Consider the following 23,910-nt stretch of genomic DNA (forward strand, 5'->3'; position numbering starts at 1 on the left):
GGAAAAAAAGAAGAGAAAATTAATGATGTAATTTAGAATTTGTAAGAACTAAACACAAAAATAAATTGTAAAGGTTAAGTCGTGCAAGCCATGTTCTATGATCATGATGGAGTAACATTTGTAGTTAGGAAAGGCTAATGCTTGAAAACTCAACCACTCAAAAACTACAAAAATCATATGCTAAACTATTGCACTGAAGAGGAAGTAAAATATAATTACAGAATAATTAGAAAAAATAACTACCATTTAAAGCTTTAAGGATACAGCCAAAGCTGTATTCAAACAAAAATGTGTATCTTAATTTTCTTCTTGTTAGAATGAAAATAATTCAACAATCAACTTTAAAAATTAGAAGATCTATAAAAATAGAAAAAAAATAAAGTTAAAGGAGTATTTACTGAATTAGAAATTTTTATTAAAAACTAGGGTGGATATGTACAATCATTGGAACTTTTCAAAAGACCATAGAATAAACCTCTGTCAAGAAGGAGGATAAACACATACAACTAGGACAAAATGAATGTATCACATTTTTTCATTTGGAAATATTCATCGAGTATCTATTAGGAACCAGGAACTTGTGATGAGACCATGAATTAAGTAAAAATCTTTGCTTTAACTTACTATAAAGGAGAAAAGACAAGTAATTGCTTTTCTCGTGTGTTATGCAAATTTTATGAGCGACTGCAAAAACTATGCTAGGAAAATGTATTTCAATGAAATGCACAATTTTTCAGGAAAATATAAAAGTTGAGAAATTAGTTTGACTAAATCATTATTTTAAAACCTAAATCCCTAAATTTACCTCCTAACACTGTGCAGAGATAGTGGCTTTGCCATTCATTCTGAAAAGCCTTCAGAGAAGTGATGGTTCTGACACTGATGAACCACACCACATCCAGGAAAGCAAGGGAGAAGGGTCCTTGGTGCATTTTAAGCTGTTAGTAAATCTCTACCAACTTAGAGTTTGACAAAGAATGCAAAGAAACAGCTTCACCTTGGGAAGTTAGGGATACAATCCAATATAAATCCACAATCTCTTATTGAGGAGTCTGAAAGCAAAAAAGATTCCAAACTCTGTTTTTTTCATAATTCATTTGGTGGCAGTGGCTTGTGCTGTCCACACCCCCCTCCCTCTCACATAGCCCTCACTTACCGTTGGGTATGCCTATGACCACTGGGGACAGGAGCATAAATATCCCAGCTTCCTTGTTCCAAAGGGGACAGCCCTGAAAGAGCCACCCACACTGTTTCCAAAACTCCCATGTGCAACTAACCTAGAGTCACCCTCTGTGTGACTTTCTTTGAAATGGGACCCTTGTTGGACTTCTTCCCCAGGTTATTTGTCCATTCATCCATCCACTTCTCCTAGGGACACTTCTCATGTGAGATCAGCTGATCTCACATGAACCTGTAACTCCAGGGCTGCTTCTGGGGCTCCTAACCCAGGACACTAGAGAGCCTGACCTAATCTTCTTCATGGCCACATCTGACCTGAGCCTATTTACAGCATCTGTTTATCTGACTTTGCAGTCATGGTCTGGCTGCATAAATATGAATATCCTTGATTAAGGGGTATTTTCCCAGATACCAATTAGGTTATTACATAGCATTCACAATGTATGCATCATATTGCTTTCCTAAAAATCTAATAAAATATGAATTACAAATATATTTCACCCAAAGGGTCCAGATAAGGGATTAAGGAGCAGTGTAAACTACTAGCAAATCAAATCTAATACTATTAAAGGAATAAAAAACATAAACAACTAAAGTTTATTACAAAAATGGTTTAATATTTGGAAATTTAGTTGTGCAATTAGTAAAAAATAATAGGTCAATGGTATAAAAATCACAGGACAACCTCAGTATTTATTCCTGACATAAAATAATAACAGAATAAAAGTAGCTGGAATGGCAATTCTTTAACATGGTAAAGAATAGCTTGCATGAGGCCTTACACTCAAGCCCCAGCACCACACAAAAAAAGAATACATACCTCAAAAATTTGCATCATACTTAATAAATTCCAGAAGCCTTGTCCCTAAATCAGGAAAAAAGATCAAGGATATCTGCTATCATCACTATTATTTGGTCTTATCCCAGAATTTCTAGCATAAGCAAAATAATAAAACTAAAAGAGTTACAAGTATTTTAAAAGGCAGATTATCATTATTTGTACGTGGTAGTATCATCTGCTTGAACACTCCAAGGGCATAACTGAAAACTTTAAGAACTGATAAAAGAGTCTCAGTATGGGAACCAGATACAAAATATGCCTAAAAATACATCTTTTTATACCATCAATAGCAATAAGAAGGATAGAAAATTTTACCCCATATACAAAAGAAACAAAGATGAATAAGAAATAAACAAGAAAACATGCAAAACCTGAAAGAGAGGAACTCTAAAACTCCACTGAGGGACATAACAGAAGAGATGAAAACAAAAGGCAAAACTTATTTTGTGCTCAGATAAAAGTCAACATTGTGAAACTATCTGTGTTCCCAAATTAATCTATAAATCCAATGCAGAGCCAAGCAAAATCCAGAAAAATGTTGGAGCAAAGCACTTGACCAAATTATTCTAAGTATTTTTCAGGAAGACTAAGCATGGGAAAAAAAATCCCTGGGAAATATGAGAGTTTAGAGTAATAAAAGAACAACCCTCTCTAACATGAAAGCATGTCACAGCTAAAGCAGTTATAGCAGCAACCAAGATGGGGTCACTAGATGAATAGAAAAACTCCAAAATACATGGGAACATATTATTCCACATCATTTCCTGTAAGTAGGAACAATATGGATTAATCAAAAAAGAAAGAAAAGGACAACTATCTACCATCTTGCAATAAAGAATAAAGTAAAATCTCTACCCCCACTCCTTGCGTTTGCCAGCTTTATGTTGCTGTAACAAAACACCGAGGAAAAGTGACTCATGGTTTCAGCGACTTCAGGCCATGGTCACTTGCTTTGGGCTGTGATGGCACACCATGGTGGGGGCACCTCGTGGAGGAGGCTGCTCACCTCCTGGCAGCCAAGAAGCAAAAAGAGAAAGTGGTTGGGGGTCACAATGTCCCATCCAAGGGCATGATCCAGATGACCAGCTTCCTCCCACTAGGCCCACCCCACCTCTTACAGGTTCAACCACCTCTCCACACATGAGCCTTTGGTGGACACTTTAGATACAAAGTGTAGCACTCTTTATACAAAAATAATTGCCCATCTAAAAAATATAAACTAAAAAAGAAATAAGAAAATGAGGGAAGGAGAAAAGGAGAGAGTGAATGAAGAAAAGAAAGCTATAAAGTTACCAGAAAAAGGAAAATCTCTTTCAGGAGTGTGAGGAAGGCCTTTCTGATAATGACAAAATCAAAAAGTAGCAAAATACTTATAAATTTCACCACATAAACTTTTGAGAAACAAGCAACAACCCAACAAAAACTTCTGCATGACAAATATGAAGCCTATAACCAAAAAGACACCAATCACCTAAGGAAAAAAACAGTGCAACTTATATGGAAGAACTAATATTTCTGATATCCAAAGAGCACTTACAAAGAAAAAAGAAAAAAAAACACCCTAAGTAAAAATGTGTAAAGGGAATACCCAGCTAAGTAACAGAGAGGAAAAAAAGTTAAAACCACAATGAATATTTGAGATTATTTTTCTACCTCACTTATAACTGAATTAGTGCTAATCAAAAATATTTTTCATCTGTGCCATAAAAAGATCAAAAAGACTGATGAAAACAAATTCTGGGAATAAAACATAAAGTATGGTTCTTTTATATATCTGTCACTATTTAGAATTATGAATTATGACTATCAATAAAGAAAATGCCTAAAAGATACATCCGACACAGTCGGGTGAGAAAAAGAGGGACAATTCTTCACCACATACACTTCTGGAATAACAGATTTTTAAAGTATACAAAACAGTAACAGTTAACACTTACTGGCTGCTTGCAGTGTACCAGCCTCAGTGTTGGAAAGCATGCACCTGCATGGAGACACCCCCCACAACCCCAGACTATTTTTGCAGGAGTAACAGGTCTGTCTCGCTGTCCTTGGTCCTGAAAAAGCAGACCCTCCCACTAACGCACCTCTCTCGGCAGAGGACCAAGTAGGCAGCCCCTGACCCTGTCTCCTTCCCTTGCCCAACCTTCCCAGGAGCAGCTTCCCTAATAGAATTGTAGCGAGCTGGACTTGCCTGGGACCAACTCCATATAGCCCTGAGTGATTTCATTTACTTTGCTTCAAAAGCCAGGGGAGTCTCTGTGTTCTCACTTTTGATTCCTGAGGGTGCCATGGGAATTCCCAGCTTCCTGATTCTGCTCAGTTGTCCTCACTCAACAACCGCATCTGCTGGGAAGTAGAACCTGGAAGTAGCATCCTCCAGTCCAGTGATTCTCAAAGTGAACTCCCCATGCCAGCAGCCAGAGCGCCACCCGGGACCATGTTAGAAATGCAAATTCTTAGCTATCCCATCCCCACCCCATCCCAGACTCATTGAAACTCTCAGCATATAGTCCAGAAATCTGTGCTTTAACAAGTCCTCCAGGTGATTGTAATGTGGAAAAAGTTTGAGAACCTCTCTCTAATCACTTAAAAGTTGAAGAAACCAAAACTCAGAGAGTTTAGCAGACTTGTTCAGGACCTGCAGCTAGTGTGACAGGACTGTGATCAAGTCAGCACATGCTGATTACCAAGCCATATTCTCACACTCTGTGCTATACTTCCTTATGTATTGCTTGTGCAATATTGATTCAGTGACACAATTATTCTCTTAAGAATATAAATGATGTTATGATTAGATTTAGAGCTGGCTTTTTAAATTTTATGAAGGGGACAGCAGAGCAGAAAATTATGCTAACCTGGCTCGCTTCAATTTAACTCAGCCTACATCACAAGCCCCCTGTGTGGACCACAGCAACAAGCCTGCCCTGTCTCCCCAACAACAGCAGCAGCTGCTCATAAATGAGTACCTGACTGAGCCTGCCAGCCTGGAGAGAGGGTAGTGACAGACCACCTACCTCTGGCCCTGTAGGAGACACTTCTCCTGACAATCATTTGAGTGAGGAGCAAGTCCAATTGCTTATGGTTACCTGGGCTGATGCATTTATAGTCAGGCCAGATGTTCTAAACTAAGGGCTGACAAACTGTGGTCCACAAGTCCAAACTGGCCCACTAGGGGTCTTAGCACACAAAATTTTATGGGAACATTACCTAAGCTTGCTTGTTTATGTATTATCAATGACTGCTTTTATGCTACAATGGCAAAGTTGAGTACATGTAACAAAACATTTATTTCCCTCAAAGCCTAAGATGCTTACTATCTGGGCCTTTGGAGAAAATATTTCCTGAACCTTGGCCTAAATGTTTGTCACTCAATGGAGAGAGAACAGATTTGTGCAGTCAACGATGCCTGGATCAAATCTTAGGTCTGATGTACCAAGTCTGACTTCCAGTACATCCCTTAACTTCCCTGAGCCTCAATCTCCCCATTTGTGTAGCAGTTGCTTCACAGAAGTATGATAATGATCAGGTGAAACAAAGCATCTTAAAGGTCTGGCTCACAGTGGGTGCTCATTAAAAGCTAGTTCCCTTCTTCTCTTTAAGTGCAGACATTCCTCAAGACCAGTAGTATCACACTCCGGCACATCACAGGCCCATTTTCTATTTATTCAGTGCTGATTCCCTGTGCAAATGCAGAATGCAGACGCTCCACAAAGCCCACAGGTTGCAATTTTAAATGACTCATCATCCAGTGATCCAGGGCATAATTTACCAACCAGGCAGTGCACCTGGACACTGTACATCATCTCCTAAAGCCAAACTTGTCCTGCCCAGAGTCAACCATCAGCTCTGAGCTGGAAATGAAAAACAAGCTCCCAGGGACAGCAGATCCTGGCTACAGCAGGGAAAGAGGAAAGGGCCTACCTGTAAAACACTCTGATTCCACAAATCTCTGCCTCAGGAAGAGTCCCCGTTGGTGACCTTAGAATCCTTCACAAGCAGAAGTTTTATAACTCCCAGCTGCCTTGGAACAGAGCTAAATTCACCTGTCTTCTCAGTCAAATACAAGAAAGACCACACAAGAGCTGCCTGGGGACAAGATAGGAGGGAGGGCATTCTTTCACCCACATATCTATCCACCCTCCCATCTGCCCAGCCCTTCAGTAGGTCCAGCATCCCAAGCTCCGTGGTCTAAGCCACTGCCTTCTGCCCTCCAGATTGCCCTTCTAGCCTATCAGATCATCTTGATTGTGTTTTCTGCCTGTCTTTCAGTCTCCTGTTTTGTCACTATTCCACCCACATTACCATCCCTGGTTTCCAATGTGCAGGACCTGGTGCCAAGTCCCCTGGGCAATGGCCTTTGTGGCTCCTCTCCTGTGGCTATTGGAAGCATGGCCCAAATACAGACAGCCTGTAAGTGCTGGATGACATAAACCTAGTACACCTCTGACCTCAAGGACCCTGGTCATAATGACAAGCAAGCCTTCTCCCTTCAGAGCCAGGTCTGCCAGTGGCCAGGAAATTGACAGTACTGACCTCCAGGAGATGGTGGAGGTTTTGAAGGCAGCAAGGTGAGTGAAATGCTCTGCACAGGGTTCTCACAATCACTCTCTGCAGTAGGGAGCTGTTTTCCACTGCCTCCCAGCTTCCGCATCACTAATGTGCAGTGTAGACGACTCCATAAAACATTATTGAACAAATTAAAAAATTCATCCAGAACTCATTTAACTTGTTAAAAGCAAGGAAGTGAGCAGTTGTCATGTACAGGCCTTTGGCTTTTAAGTAGTTGAAATCAAATTGTTATTCCACTCTCCTATCCCAGCACTCAATGCTAAGGTTATTTGGCGTGTCTGGCGTGTGACTACTAAAAGAAGGGGTAACAGCCTCTAATTAAGCCTGAAAGCGTCACCGTGAGACAGGCAGGCAGGCAGGAACATTCTTCAGGAAAACATTTCTGGGGCAGACTTGGGCCAAAGAGCTGTCAATCAAGAGCCTGTTACGCCTCTGAGCTCTTACACTTAAAGAATTTTGAGAGCCAGGAGGGAGGATCCTTGGGAACATTTCTTTTTCAAATGGGATCCAAGGGACCAAGGATTTGGTTCAAGTCCCCTGCATTAACAGCATTCCTTCTCTAATACCGCTTGTGTTAGTCAGACTTTTTATCACTATGACAAACACCTGAGAAAGTCAACTTAAGGGAGGCAAGATTTATTTCAGCTCACGGTTTCAGTCCATGAGTAGCTTACTCCATTGCTGTGGCCCAGTGGTGAAGCAGAATATCATGGTGGCAGGAGGGTGAGGGAGAGCACAGTTACTCACCTCATGGTAGCTAAAAAGCAGAGGTGACAACCAAAAGGTTCCGTTTTATAATTTGGGATGTCCACTGTGGTTGGCAGAAAGAAGACTGTTGGGTGGGGAAGGTTGCACAGAAGCACTCAGGGGCCCAGATTAATAGAACTGATGGATCAGTCCCACCCAAGGCCCAAAAAGGCTGTTGAGAAGGTTCTTCCCTAGATTAAGATGACTCTGTTCCTAAGTCCTAGGGGGGCTGTGCACAGTTCTCCAACATTTCCCCTCACCTCACCAAGAATCCCCTTGGGCTGGAGGAACTATTCGTCCAAACTCCAGCATCCAGCACGGTTCTGATCCTGGCCCTAGACACATTCTGGGTTTCAATAAAAACTTGTTAAACTGAAATGAACTCAGCACACAATCCCCCAGGAGATACAGTCCTGCTATTGACGAAGGCTCACAGTGAGACAAGGATAATGGGCTCAAATCTTGTTAGCAAAGTCAGAGAACTGAGAAATTTCCAAGATCAAAACAATCATTTCCTTTCTGCTTTCAGTATTTTTGCAAAGTGAAGAATCATTCACAGGGTGGCCAGGAAAAATTCTTGGGCAGAACATGTTTTGGGCTGTCTTTGCTTCTTTTCATTGAACAAACTTTTCATTCATTCAACAGTTTCTTTTCCATATGGCCCTTCCTTCCCCCTCCCCTCTTTCTTCCCCCCATATCTATGCTGCATAACCCCTCTTCCCAGATTCTCCCTCCACCTTCCTCTTCCATGCTGGAGCCTTCTTGTCTTTCATCTTTCTTGGGAACCCACAGGGCTGAGCTTGAGCTCAGCAATTCCCAACTTTTTTATTTGACATCCCAGTGTGTCTCCAGTCATCTCCAAGGGAGTTGTGAATTTCATTTTCATTCACTTTAATTTAAAAAAGAAATACAGGCCATTTAGTTCTTTTAAGGGGGGAAAATGGGGTGTCAGTCAACCAGCAGGGAGGTGAATCCTGACTTTAGCTATTAGCTTATTGGGAAAAGTGGCTCTCTTCCAAATGTTATTGGGTAGCTTAAGCAAGTGAAGTGTTTTTCTAATGTCTAGGAGACATTTACTCTAGAGGGGATGTAGGAAGCAAACACAGCTCAGGGGAAAAAGAAGCATGAGAAAATTAATGTTGTTTTATTAACTCCATTTCATATAAAAAGGGAATTCAGCAAAACAATTTATACCACTCATCCATTTAGTCATTCTGCTCAATAAGAACCTAGTGATGATGATGGTGGTGGTGGTAGTGGTGATGAATGATAGGAGATATTTATTTAAAATCCTCACCTACTCTTTGCTAGGTACAGTTCTACAAAAGTAACTTGAATTAACTCCATAAAATAGTCACTGTTTTGATCTTACTTGCAGTAAGATCAGAAATTTTAAAAAGTTAAATGAATCACCCAAAGTCACCCAGATGTTAAGTGGAATTTGAACACAAGACTGTCTTACCAGCATCATGGCATACTGCTTCCTTATCTCAAGGTACAAAGATGAATGTGGCAGAGCCCTTTCCACAAGAATCTCATGCATATTGTGGGTAAAACACACAATTAGTCAACATAATGAATCATTTATAAAAGCAACAAGAAAGGGAATGTGAGAGAACAAAGGAGTAGCCACAGCTCAGATTTTGGGACACAAACCCCATCTGGAAAGTGGCTTTCTGGGTGTCAGAGCAGCATGAGAGGGTGAAGGCTTGACCCCAGGCAGTGGCCATGGGAGAAATCAGCATACATTCAAGAGACACTATGGAAACAAAAGGGACAAGTATAAAAAAAAAAGGGGGGGAATTGTGAGAATCAACTAAAGTTAGGTCTTTCTGTCAAATGAGTTAATGTAAAACTATCACTGTGTAGATGCCAGCTAACCTCCCCAAATTGCTGCCTACATGCTTTGTGAAATGTTGCTTGACCTTGCAAGGTTCTTATGGTGGGATGAAGAGATGTTTTTCTTAACTGAGTAAAATGTCAGCCCCTATCCCCTATCTTCAGGCGACCTTGAGAAATCACTTTCTCACTGAGCTGTAAAAATGTCACTGCGTCAGAAAATCTTGCCCTTACTCCAAACAATAGCTAGCCAATCAGGAAGATTGTGAACCCAAACCTGTCCATCAGGGTGAGGGGCAGAGAGATTAAAAACTGAGCTGACTCCCTGCTAAGTGTGTTCTGCCTATCAGACTATGGTCAGTGGCTGCGCCCTTCTGCAGAAGTAAAACTTCCTTTTGCCCTGCTGAGCAACTCCTGCGTGTTTCTTTGATTACTGTTTGGGAACGGCATTTCTATCAGCAGTCTGATTCCATCATATTTTCAACTGTTATTTACTTATTTATTGGTGCTACTGGGGTTTGACCTCAGGGCTTTGAACTTGCTAAGTAGCCACTCTGCCACTTGAGCCACACCCTCAGCCCTTTTTACTTTTGTTGTTTTAATAGGGCCTCACTGTTTATGCAGGGGCTGGCCTGGACTGCAATCCTCCTACTTACACTTTCTGAGTAGATGGGATGACAGGTGTGTACCATCATGCCCAGCTTTCATTGGGTTGAGATGAGGGTCTTTCAAACTTTTTGCCCTGGCTGGCCTAGAACCTGAATCCTCCTAATTTCTGCCTCATGAGTAGGCATGAACCACTGTGCCCAGATCAAATGTTATAATGTTGTAAAGAATATAATAAAAACATAAATGAGATTAAAAAAAAAAAAGTATTGGTGATTCCAATACAGGAGTCTAAGTATATTAGCCAGGTTTATTAAAAAGTCTTCTGGGAAACAAATGTTTCTACTTTTGTTTTTCTGGTAATGACAAATTTCTAATGTGTTTGCCATCTGCTCCACAATTGAGAGGCAAATAATAGGATTAACAAAATGACAAAGTTGGTCACATGGCAAGACAGAGGTGTTGACCAACAAGTCTTTCTGCATGTGACCCTCCCTAAGGTGCCTGCTCACTGCTACCTTGTCACCATCCATTGCAGCATCACACGGGCCTTGCACTACCTGTCCCCACCCCCAGGCTGACTCCAACAGCCCAGGAGCATCAAAGTGTCAAAGCTGTCAACTGATGGCCAAGCAAGACAATGCAACAAGGTGTGCATAGCCTCAGAGGCCACCACCCTGCTCTCATCCCATCTCCCTCTCATCTCAGAAACATAGGAAAAGACAATTGGTCAACTCTCAGAGTAGATGACCAGAGCAGGTGGTGGGAGTTAACATTCAAATTCCTATGAATCACAGCATTCTGCCAATCTTGCAATTAAAAAAATTAATATTCTTAGAAGAACAGTTCATTTATAGATGATCGATAGATAATAGACAGATAGACAGATAGAGGATAGATAGATAATGATCTATTAAATTCAGGAAAGGCAAGGTAAAAATCAGACACAAACATAATGCAGAGATACCTTGCAAGTTCAAAATACAAACTCATCTCTTTACTTCTACGTCTAAAAATAATCTTTTCAATGTATTTCCCAAGTGTTGGGAAGCTGGTAATAGAAGTATAAATCACAGTATAAAGTTTGCAATCTGATTGTCATTTTGTATTCAAACACCTCAGACACAGGTAAATCTAACATACAGAGTACTTCTTGGGTACAATTTAATTCCCACCATAGCCCAGGGACAGGGCAGCCCGGCTCTGATCTTTCTTTTTTTATATAAAATTTTTATCAGGAAATATTCATTAGATGGGGGGGCATTCATTAGTGACAATTCCAATTGGGGGGCATTCATAGTGACAATTTCAATTAGACTTTTTTTTTCATTTTTCTTTTATTATTCATATGTGCATACAAGGCTTGGTTCATTTCTCCCCCCTGCCCCCACCCCCTCCCTTACCACCCACTCTGCCCCCGCCCTCTCCCCCCCCAATACCTAGCAGAAAATATTTTGCCCTTATTTCTAATTTTGTTGTAGAGAGAGTATAAGCAATAATAGAAAGGAACAAGGGTTTTTGCTGGTTGAGATAAGGATAGCTATACAGGGCATTGACTCACATTGATTTCCTGTGCGTGGGTATTACCTTCTAGATTAATTCTTTTTGATCTAACCTTTTCTCTAGTACCTGTTCCCCTTTTCCTATTGGCCTTAGTTGCTTTAAGGTATCTGCTTTAGTTTCTCTGCGTTAAGGGCAACAAATGCTAGATAGTTTTTTAGGTGTCTTACCTATCCTCACCCCTCCCTTGTGTGCTCTCGCTTTTATCATTTGCTCAAAGTCCAATCCCCTTGTTGTGTTTGCCCTTGATCTAATGTCCACATATGAGGGAGAACATACGATTTTTGGTCTTTTGGGCCAGGCTAACCTCACTCAGAATGATGTTCTCCAATTCCATCCATTTACCAGCGAATGATAACATTTCGTTCTTCTTCATGGCTGCATAAAATTCCATTGTGTATAGATACCACATTTTCTTAATCCATTCATCAGTGGTGGGGCATCTTGGCTGTTTCCATAACTTGGCTATTGTGAATAGTGCCGCAATAAACATGGGTGTGCAGGTGCCTCTGGAGTAACCTGTGTCCCAGTCTTTTGGTTATATCCCCAAGAGTGGTATTGCTGGATCAAATGGTAGATCAATGTCTAGCTTTTTAAGTAGCCTCCAAATTTTTTTCCAGAGTGGTTGTACTAGTCTACATTCCCACCAACAGTGTAAGAGGGTTCCTTTTTCCCCGCATCCTCGCCAACACCTGTTGTTGGTGGTGTTGCTGATGATGGCTATTCTAACAGGGGTGAGGTGGAATCTTAGCGTGGTTTTAATTTGCATTTCCTTTATTGCTAGAGATGGTGAGCATTTTTTCATGTGTTTTCTGGCCATTTGAATTTCTTCTTTTGAGAAAGTTCTGTTTAGTTCACTTGCCCATTTCTTTATTGGTTCATTAGTTTTGGGAGAATTTAGTTTTTTAAGTTCCCTATATATTCTGGTTATCAGTCCTTTGTCTGATGTATAGTTGGCAAATATTTTCTCCCACTCTGTGGGTGTTCTCTTCAGTTTAGAGACCATTTCTTTTGATGAACAGAAGCTTTTTAGTTTTATGAGGTCCCATTTATCTATGCTATCTCTTAGTTGCTGTGCTGCTGGGGTTTCATTGAGAAAGTTCTTACCTATACCTACTAACTCCAGAGTATTTCCTACTCTTTCCTGTATCAACTTTAGAGTTTGTGGTCTGCTATTAAGATCCTTGATCCATTTTGAGTTAATCTTGGTATAGGGTGATATACATGGATCTAGTTTCAGTTTTTTGCAGACTGCTAACCAGTTTTCCCAGCAGTTTTTGTTGAAGAGGCTGCTATTTCTCCATCGTCTATTTTTAGTGCCTTTGTCAAAGACAAGTTGGTTCTAGTTGTGTGGCTTCATATCTGGGTCCTCTATTCTGTTCCACTGGTCTTCATGTCAATTAGACTTTTTAAAAAAATATTTTTGTTTGTTTTTTATTAGGATATATTTATCATGGGTGGGGTAGGATTCACAGGGATAATTCCAATTAGACTTACATTGTACATTAGTTACATTGCCCCCATCGTCTGTTCCCCTCAACTCTCTCCCACCCCACTTAAAGCAATTGCAAGAGGTTTCTTAGTTCTGTTTCATATAGGTATGTGAAGTCCATCAACCATATACCCTCACCTTAATCTTCTTCATTCACCCTTCCCCCTCCCACTACTACCTCCCCCCACACACTGTACCTATTTTACAGCCCTGGTTTTCATTATTAATATTTGAGTTGATGTTCAAAGGGGTTTCTCTATGTATGCCCACTGTGGGTGTGCTTTACTTCGGTCCGTTCAAGTTCTTTCATTACTCACCCTTACCCCTTTACTTTCCACCTCCCGTTTTTCAACAGTTTTCAGTATACATCCTTATATCCTCTACCTTCACACCTTATGTTATGCAATATTACTGATGCTCTATCATTCTTGAGGGGAAACCCCTGACAAGTAAGCTTCACTCTCTTGGGAACAACTAGAGTTTGTCTTTCAGGTCTCAGTGTGCTTTAAGGGGCAGCATGTTGTCTGTTAACCCTGCTCCCAACTCTTAAATAGGAGATAGAAGACCTGCCTCACCATCCAACAGTATGCTTTTAGACGAGTCATGGATTCTCCCTGAGCCAGTGCGAGAGATAAGAGAAATTGGAAATATTTACTGACTTATTGCTGGACCACCAGCTTTGGGCTAAGCATTGAACATGGCTTATTTCAGTCGGTCCTCCCAGTCTGATTCTAGAGGTGAGGAAGGCAAGGCTGGTGTGTTAGTCACCTTTCCATTACTATATCAAATACCTGAGATAATCGATTTGAAAAAAGGAAAGGTTTATTGGGGCTCATACTTTTGGAAGTTTCAGTCCATGGTCAGTTGGCCTTGTTGTTTTGGGGTCTATGGTAAGGTGTTACATAGCAGAGGGAGCACATAGCAGGAGAAGACGTTCATCTTATGGCAGCCAGGAAGCAAAGAGAAAGACAGGACCAGATCAAAGATCAAAGATTAAAAAAAAAATAAATAAATAATAAAGCTATTATAGTTTAAAAAAAAAAAAAGAGAGAAAGACAGGAAGGGCCTGGGGTCCCAATGACCTAATTTCCTTCCACTAGGCCCGGCCTCCTAAAGGTTCCACCACCCAAATAGCACATGGGCTAGAGACAAACACATGGGTCTTTGGGGGATATTTAAGATCCAGATGACAGCAGCTGATTAAGAGAAAGAGCTGACCTGTTGCACCCAACCATCCTTGTGTCACCTCCAATCTCCAAAGTTACACATAGGTGAGCAAGGAGGAGGACTCTCAGTTCCTGATGGGGCTGCTTCATTATATAGGTAGGTAGGTAGGTAGGTAGGTAGATAGATAATAGATAGATAGATTGATTGATTGACTGATTGATAATTCATAGATAGAAATCTGGCCCAAGCTGATTAAAACCCCTGAGTAACATCCCCATAATCAACCAGATTAAAGCAACCCCCTGGCATCACACAAATTCCCAGATGCTATTAGCCTCCATTCACATGATAGACACTGGGCAAACCAGCATCGTGCAGTTTTGTGGATGGATAAAGCTTCCTGGGTCCTGTGCTCTTCTGTATCCTTCTACTCCTGTCTTTGTGCTCTTTGCACAAAGTTCCTGCATGGAACTCCTGCCCTTGCCTTTCCTGCCTAGAACTATCATACCATCTTCCAGGTAGTTCAAACTTTCCACTCCCCCTCCAACACTAAAATGTCCAACACCTTCATGACTGTTCTCCACAACCTGGGTGAGCTATTTACTGACCATTGCTGGAAGACAGGAACTGTATCTGTTCACTGTTATATCCCCAGTAATTAGTACCCTGCCTGCCTTGCACATAGTAGGTACTCAATAAAAATTAGGGAGAAAGGGACACAGTAAGTAGGGAAGAAATTTTTATTTTATGAATCAACAAATGACTATTGTCTGTTACATTGGAAGCTTGTGTCTTCTTTAGGTTTTTCACAGACTCCTCTAGTCTGAATAGGAACAAAAAAGTAGTAACAGAAGGCCAGAGTCGTCAGCAACAACAGCAACAGCAAGGAACCCTCCCCCGCAGAAGCCCTTTCCAGCTTAAGCCCCATTCAAGGTAATGATGGGAATCTTGCCTTCCTGGAGTATTGTTCACTTTAGAAGTTTTGCCTCCAAGCCTCCTTGAGAAACAAAACAGGGACTATTGAAAAGGGATTAATAGAAACATTGATGCTTCTTTTAATTCTACTATAAATGTTACCACGGCTTTAGGACCTTGATCTTCAAACCCTGGTCCCTGGCCTCTATCTCCCAAATCTATGAACTTGTAGGCCATTGCCTTTCTTTGGATTGTCTGGGTTGGTGAGACAAATGATGCCTTTCTTCTGATCACATGTCCCCAGAAGCCCATGTGGGTTCTGCGGTCTCTGACAGCCCCTCTTTTCAGGTATGATTCCACAAAGGCGAAATAGTAGATAACCCATTTGCCTCTAGGGGGCAGTATGACAAATTATTCAGAAGACCCATCTAGTTCTAACACTCTATGATACTTGGTAAAGAACAAAATAGAATGAAATAATAGCAATATGCATGAGCCCAATCAAAGACTTCCTTTTCAAAGATAAAAATGCAAAGGTGCAGTTCATGATGATTGAAAGCAAAAAATAGTAAGTAGTGACATCTGAGATTGGTCTTGATCACTCCGAACTGATTTCCAAAGTCTCCCTGTCACTCTACCATTATAATTTCCTGCTAATTGCTACAAGCAATTTTATTAATATACTTTTCAGCCTCATTAACTATTACCTTGGGCCTTAAACATTAAAAATGATGAGGCTCAGTAATCCTAATGAGCATCCAAGTTGTACCGACCCCTGAAAACCCCAACAACAGAGAACTCAATTCGTTGCTGAACTGCTCTGTTCCCCAGGCATGTAGAAAAGCAACTTCAGAAACATGAAAGAAATGATACGCACAACCCAAAATGAAAACTGACTTGGAAACACACAAGTTTGGCTTGGCCTCCTTCAGGTCCTGTCAATTAAGGGGCAGGAGAACTGGTAAGAAGATACTTGAGCTTCATCTCCTCTTCCCCTTTCACCCTGGATGTAAACTCAGCATCAATCAGCACCTTGTTAGCCAATATTAAATCCTTCTTCTGACTCTGACAAGTAGAGCTTCAAGTGACCGTGGACCAGACAAAGGCAAGGCAAATGGGAAATGAGGTATTCACTGCTCTAGCAAGAGAAATCCAATGCTTTCTCTGAGACATTGGTGAAAGAACAAAGGATAGGCAGACATGGAGCAAGGAAGATAAATTTTATTTTTCTTTCCTTTCTGGCATGACCAAAATTGTCTGCATTCCTCAAGCTACCAGCTAGGCAGGACAGTGAGACCAGCTTCCCAGCACTCAAAGTAAATTATTTATCAGGAGCTAGATTTACTGTTCTCAGGACTAACCCGTCAAAAACCCTCCCATTTCCAACAGCAGTTGTGCTGTGCTGTCCCAAGACTGCTTATATTTTCATTAGCCCTCCAGGTTAAAAATGAATGGGTAACAGTAAATGTGGGGCTGATTTAACAGTCTAGCTCAGATTTATGGAATATACCTCAAGCCAAGAGCTCAGACATGTGTCTTATGATAGACAGGAACTTTCGGACTTATCTAATTTCACCTACTAATTATCAAGAAGAAATCCAAGACTGAAAGAGGAGAAATGATTTGCCTGAGTTACACAGGAACAGTCAAAATCTAGAATTTGGATTACATATATCACACAGCCATTGATATTGTTAGCTGAAATGAGTACTTTAATGGGAATGGAGGCAGAGACAGTCATCCACCAAAGAATTGTGGTTTCCCTCTTCCATAGTGTCGAGGGCTCTAGGATGCAGCCACCCACAAGGAACTACATCTTCCCATCTTTGTTTCACCCACTGCCATCCCACCACCTCACAGCTGAGGCCTGCCACAGGTATGCAGTAGAAGTGGGAGTAGAAGTGGGGGGGGCACCCTTCTAGGCATGTCCATGTAAACCTCAAATTCAGTGTTCCTGCATACTGTTTAAGGTTCTAAGAGATTCAGACCTAGGTCTCCAAGCCATCTGATGGAGCAAAGCCTTTTAAAGATGAAGCATGGTCACACACAAGGTCTGTTACTAAAACAAAATATAAAATGTTGGGCTGGCAAAATGGCTCAAGTGGTAGAGTGCCTGCTTAGCAAGTGTGAGGTCCTGAGTTCAAACCTCAGTACCAAAAAGATATAAAATTTCATTGTGTAAAGCTACTAAAATTTGGGGGATTATCCATTACAACACCTGGCATTAGCCTAAAAAATACAAAAAACAACTTTATAGTTGAAGGGAGATTGTCATATACATTCAATCTAAAGCAAAACTGAGAACATATGGAAAAATTTGATTGAAAAGTGGGAAAACATTTACAAATCAAATAAAATAATAATCTACCAATTTACCAGCACACTAACCAAACTCAAATAGATTAATTGTTCCAGGTCTCTGAGGGAGGAAAAACCTGGTAAAGGTCAGCTTTAAAAACAGAACGAGTATTTTTGCAAAAGAATTTCTTCCTCAGGTGTCCTATTTTGAAGTAATTTTATCTTAAAAGTGATGGCAAAATGAACTATTGATACACGCAACAACTTTGATGGGTCTCCAGGGCACTGTGTTGAGGGGAAAAGGACAATCTCAAAGGGTTACCAACTATCTGATGCCATTTAGATAACATTGTTGAAATGACAAAATTATAGTGACAGAGAACAGAACAGTAGTTGCCGGGGGGGGGGGGGGGGGGGGGGGGTTAAGGATAGAGTGTGACTATTAAGCAATAACACAAGACACTTTCTTTTGGTGATTGGATCAGCTCTGCCTTCTGACTGAGGGGATAGTCATGTAAATCTATACATGTGATCAAATTTCACAGAACTGAGGGATGGTGAAGGAGAGGAGAGGAAAGGAATGGAGCGTATATCAAAACTAGTGACACCTAAATAAGGTCAGTCTCCGAGTCAGCAGTCGATTGAATTTTCTGGCTTTGACAATGAACTCTGACTACATAGGAGAAGCTAGGTGAAAGGTACGAAACCTCTCTATATGACATTTGCAATTTCTTGTGCATCTTAAGATGATTTCAAGAGTTTTAAAAGTTATAATTTCTTCTAACGGTGATAGCAAAAGCCTTGGCCCATCAAATATTGAGTCAGGAAACATGACTGTTACCTCCAGGTTGGGCAAGCTGAGCTGATAACTACAAGGAGTTTAGCAGCTTCTCATAGAAGCCTCACAATTAATCACATGCTTCTGTTTCTTTTCTGTCTCCATTCCAGAATTTAAATGCCCACAGGTCAGGGATCAAATCTGTTTTGTTCCCTACTCAATTCCTCACCCAGTGCCTGATACATAGAAAGCACCCAGAAAATATGTGATGGAGGAAAAATGAATGAGAAAAAGAGGAAGAGACAAAGCAGAAATTATTATCCATGCTTTACAGAGAAGCAATGGCATACAGCGGCTTCCTTGCCCTGACCTTGTGCCCAAAGCAGAGCAAGATGGGGTATATGCAAAACCACCAGGGCTTCTGGGGGCCAGTCGCCTTCCCATAATACCAAGTGCCTCTCAGTAATGTAGATTTCTTGTACTTGCTTTATCTTAAAAAACAGAAATAGTAAAACAGGTTAAAAAAAAAAAAAGCAGGTTCAGGAGAGGAAAAATGACAAAAAGAGAAAAAGGAAGAGCTAGTGAGACAGGAGCAGCGAGATAAGACAAGAAGAAAGAGGGAGGGAGGGAGAAAAGGAAGGAAGAAGAAAAATCAAAAGTGGAGGAGGAAGAGAGAGAGAGAGAGAATGGAAAGAAAGGAAGAAGGGAGAGAAGACAAGAAAAAATATGCCCCAACATGGACAGCAACATTAAACAAATGGATTTCAAATTTCAGCGTTGCCACACTCCATAGACCCCGGCCTCTCTAACTTCCCTAATTGCTCCAAAAGGCATTGTAATGTGAACAATCTGTCATTAAGTAATAAATACTTCATGCAAAACAACAAAATGGTCATCAGTGAGATGAAAATCAGGAATAACCAAGGGAGATTTTTGCTCCACATCCCACCATGCTTCAATTATCACCCTGTGAGCACTGGCTCTTTTTATCTTTTGAGAAGGTGCTGAAGTTTTCAATATAGCATAATATAAAATGCAATTCATCAAGAGAAACTAGGTGATATTACAGAGAGAGAAAATCATGTGCAACCAACAGATCCAAATTTGAACTCAGACTCTGCCACTGTTTTGCAACCACTAAGCTACAGCCTGAGCTGCACTGGGACCCACTGGAGCCCATCAGGGATGACTAAGAGCCACAGCCCCTGACTGCAGGAAGCAGACCCCACAATGTGAGGTGGTTAACAAGTAAGGTATTCTGAAGTTCTGCAGGAACAAGTAGCCCATCATTTGAAATAGCTCCGTGTCTCAGAGCTGGCCCTTATACTCTGAGCTTATGACGGGGGGCGCAGCTCAATTGGTCTCCCAGTGGACTTTACGATCATTCTTCCATTGTCTTGGAGAATAGTTTCTGGCTTCTGTTAATGGCTGATTCCTTCTAATCTGCTCATCAGTTTCTCAGCCATACCCTTAGATTGTTTTTTGCAATATGGACCAGCTGAGAATTTTCCAAGTCTTTTAAGTTCTGTATCCTTTTTGTTTAACAATTGTACCTTTAAGTCAATTCTCTCTTCTTAAAATAACTTCTTACTATACTAAGTCAAGAGTCAATCCACACCTTCAACACTTTGCCTAGAAATGGCTTCAGCTAAAATATCCAATTTTATCACTCACAGACTCTACTTTCCACTAAATGCTGGAATGTGCAGACAATTCAGCTAAGTTTTTTGCCACTTTCTAACAACTTTCACCTTTTCTCCTCTGTCCAGTGACGTGTTTCTCATTTCCATCTGAGACCCCATCAGAATGGCTTTCTACAAACATTCCATTCAGAGTAACTTGGATATTCTTTCAGAAAACTAAGGCTTTCTCTACAGCTCTCCTCTTCTCCTTCTGAGCCCTCAACAGTTTTGCCTTTCAAGACCTGCTCAAGGTAATGAAGGCATTTTCTAGCATGCCCCAACAAAGTCTTCCCACTCATTATCCAGTTCCAACACCACATCCACATTTTCAGTTCTTTATTTAAGGATCACTCCCACTTCTTAGTATCAGTTTCTGTCTTAATCTGGCCAAGCTGCTATAACAGAATATTATAGACTAGGCCATTTACAGATAAAGAAAATTTATTTTTCATGACTTTGGAGGCTAGAAAGTCCAAAATCAAGGCTCCAGCTCATTCTGTGTCTAGTGAGTGTGTCCTGTTTTGCAGGATGCCATCTTCTCCCTGTGTCCTCAAATGGTAGAAAAGACAAGACAGCCCTTGGGAGTCCCTTTTATAAGGGCACTAATTTAGGTCACCTAATCAGCTCTCAAAGCCCACACCCCAAAATACCATATATTGGGGATTTCAGTTCAATATACAAATTTTATAGTCTATAGCAACCACTATTCTGTATGACCTTGGTTAACTTATTTAACTTCCTTGAGCCTCGTCTTCCTTATATGTGATATGAGAACACACAATTTTCAGAGATATTGTCAAATTAAATGAAACAATTGATAGAAATGTGGCTAGCACAGTGTCCAGCCGGCACGCAGCACTAACAAAGGCCTCCATGCTCTCCAGAAGCTCAACAAAAAAGCAACAACCACTAATGATTCTACACACATGATGCCCTAGAGTAGACAAAACTGATCTAATCAAGTCAGATTAAGTACTGCTTTGGAGAAAGAGAACTAAGAAGGGAACTTTCTGGAGTGATGGAAATGTTCTATATCTTTATGAGATTATAGGCTTTATAGGAGTGTACTCATTCATCAAAAGTTATCAAACCACACACTTAAGATCTATGTACTTTACAGTATATAAATTACATATTGATAAAAAATGTAAAAGAAGTATATAGCTAGATAATAGATTGCTGGGTATGTAGATAACTAGGCAGATAACTGAGCAGCTAGGTAGCTAATAAGATAAATAGATTGGATAGATAGATAGATAGATAGATAGATAGATAGATAGATAGATAGATAGATGCCTAATATAACATGTAGCTCATATAAATATTCCATATATGAATGTATGAATTCTCCAATCAAAGGAATACTTGTTAACCCCTCTTCAGAGGACCAGGCAAATGGCCACCCGGCCACATGACAGATCTCAGAGGTCTTGACTGTCAAACCTGTTCTGCCTCAGATTGGGCATCTTTATGTACTTTAACATTATAAGTCACCCTAATTCTCCAGTCTCTTTGGACCATGAGCCGTAATGGTCCTCCAGTGGTCGTCTGGTAAGTATGCATCCTGGATGCTCCTCTCCACTAGTGGCTCTGGGCAGCTCTACTGCTGTGAGTGGTATCCACCACCATGAGCTCATGCCTTTGGTTTGGAGTGTAGTAATTGCTACTATCTACCTAGCACTTAATGCCAGGCTCAGCCCTGTCCTGAATGATGTATGTTTTCACTAATTTAGACTTCACAGTAAATCCACCAAAAAGTCTGTCATCCTTCCCATTTTGCAGATGAGCAAGCAGAACTTCAGGGTGCCCCTTCACCCTAGTCTTTTCAGATCCCCCATCTGCAAATCTGATCTCCACACCTGTGCTCCATCCACCATTATAAAGGAACTGCCATGACTCAGGCAGAACAATTCTTGTCTAATGGACACAGAACAGAAGCTCAATTTAAAATTTGACCATGGAGCTTTGGAAAAATAATCAATACACACAGCACATGAGTTAAGCTCAAAATCATCATGCTGAGCAAAAAAAGATGAATACCAGATGGTACTAGAAAAGGTAAATCTAATCTATAATAACCAAAATTGGGCCCATGGTTACCTATGGCTGAGGGAGGAAAGATTGCAAAGATGCCTAAAGGCACATGATGAAAATGTTCTATACTTTGATCAGAGAGATGGTTACATGGATCTGCTCATTGGCCAAAACTCAAACTGTACACTTATAAAGTGTACATTTTACTGAATGCAACCAAAGCTGACGTATTTATGCAAAAACACAGAAAAGCCTTTGGAGCCAACAGGCTTAGCTTTGCATCTCACTTTGTCTCTTGCTGGCTGGGTGACCTGGGGCAAGCCAGTTAGCACATCTAAGCCTGGGTGTCAGGCTGTTGTCAGGGTTGGAGATGATCCTTGCCAAACACCTGGGAAAAGAGCAGGCCTTCAACAACAGCAGCTTCTAGTATTACTGTTAATTAATAATAATGAGAAATAATAATCAAAATAGTGGCTTCAATTCTCTGCTTCACTTTGCTGGGTAGACCTGGAACTGCTAAATGTTCTTTGGATTAGCTCTCTCTCTGAAAACCGACACACACTCTTTTATGACATGCAATCATTTTAATGCTATGCTAGAAGAGATAATCACAAATGAATATCAAATGTATGTAGATGAAAGAATTCATGTTTATATATGAATATGGGCCATGGAGTCTTAGATTAATTCAAATCTGAATATTGCTGACAGTTACCATTTTCTTACCAAGGAATCAGATTTTCAGCCTAAGTAACTCCACGGGGAGTTTTCTACTATATTGTTACCCAGGGTGTAATTTCTCTAATAAGGTCATTAAGGGGGAAAAAAGAATTCTGGACTCTCTAATCCCTTTGTATTAGTTTTTTCCTAAGAGTGTCTTTCTCTAGGGATATGACATTGGTCAAATGGCAAATTTCAAGGTATAGCAATCTAGTCTAGGTGGTTTTAAAGCTAAAATCACTGAGCTCATCTTGTTTTTTGGTCACTTCTCTCCACATTCAGAAAATTGCTTTGCAGAAAACTGTTTGGTTTTATTTAGGCTTACAAATAATTTCTCCAGAGCTGGAGCAGAGGTAAATTAGAAAGCTTCTGGATTCTTGCTAGAATTGAGACTCTCAGTGTGAGGCTGTGGAAGACTGAGCAGTAACAGTGCTTGGGATGTGAAATGAATGAATGGGTCCATGCAGCAATGAGCAAAAAGTTGCAAAGGCACCAGTCAACTCACCTTCTGGTATTTGATTCTAACTACCCTTCATTTGTGAACATCCTTGTCTCGCTTTCATCATCCAAAGAACCAACTTCCCCTGATAAATGCCACACAGGTTTCATCTCAGAGTGTTCTCAGTCTTAGGACAGATCAATTCAATGTCATGAACTAGCTCTCAGTGATATGGCAGAAATCTCTCAGTGATATTACTCCAAAATGAGCACTGGGAAATCGAGGGCCTTCTAAAGACTTATAGAAGGCTCCAAAGAAAAAAGGAAGTGGTTATTATTTAGACAGGCACCATTGAAATAGCACCTCCTCCACCCAACAAGAAGCTCAGTGAGGTCCCAGGTTTCAGTGTGAGCCTGAGTTTAGAGGAAATGGATGAACTCATTCCAAGTTCAGAAGTGTTGGGAATGAAGCTAGCTCATACCCTACTTGGACTCTTTGGAGTCCAATAGCATAATAGTTTTGTTTTATGATTTGTCTTTCTTTATATTTACCCATGAACAATAACTTTTCATGAGGCCTAAACAATTCTTCTTAAAAGATAACTTCTCTTCTATGACAGAGACTACTACCTATTCATTCTACCTCGTTTCCCCTTTCTCTGAGCACACTGTGAGTCTCATTTCCCAGGATTCCTTGCAAGCAGGTATAACTGAATTCTGGCCAATTGAAATTATATAGATATCATAATGGTAGTTCTTAGGCTTGACCTATAAAAACCTCTCACCCTCCACCACCCTCTCTTTTCCCATTCACCAACTAAATTCCATAGACCTGGAGGACAAAAGATGGAAAAGCTTTAGTCCTCAATGACAGTAGGAAACATAGCTCCTCTGCCTACCCACAGATATGAAGAAGGAAACAATTGTTTATTATATGAATACAATAAAATGTTGAGGTTGTTGTTCCAAGAGTTAGCATGTCCTGACCAATGATCTCTTCTAGATGGTTATCATCTCCAAAACCACATGGTGGCCAGTATAGGGT

At 40.6% G+C, this 23,910-nt stretch overlaps 1 protein-coding gene across 11 annotated transcripts in view; it reads right to left on the reverse strand.

The window, feature by feature from the left end:
* Ptprt (protein tyrosine phosphatase receptor type T) overlaps nt 1-23,910 on the reverse strand; it is a 1,025,960-nt gene that overhangs the window by 887,485 nt on the left and 114,565 nt on the right. The window lies entirely within an intron of this gene.

The sequence above is a fragment of the Castor canadensis genome, chromosome 5 (assembly GCF_047511655.1).
Source record: "Castor canadensis chromosome 5, mCasCan1.hap1v2, whole genome shotgun sequence".
NCBI classification, from domain to species: Eukaryota; Metazoa; Chordata; class Mammalia; order Rodentia; family Castoridae; genus Castor; species Castor canadensis.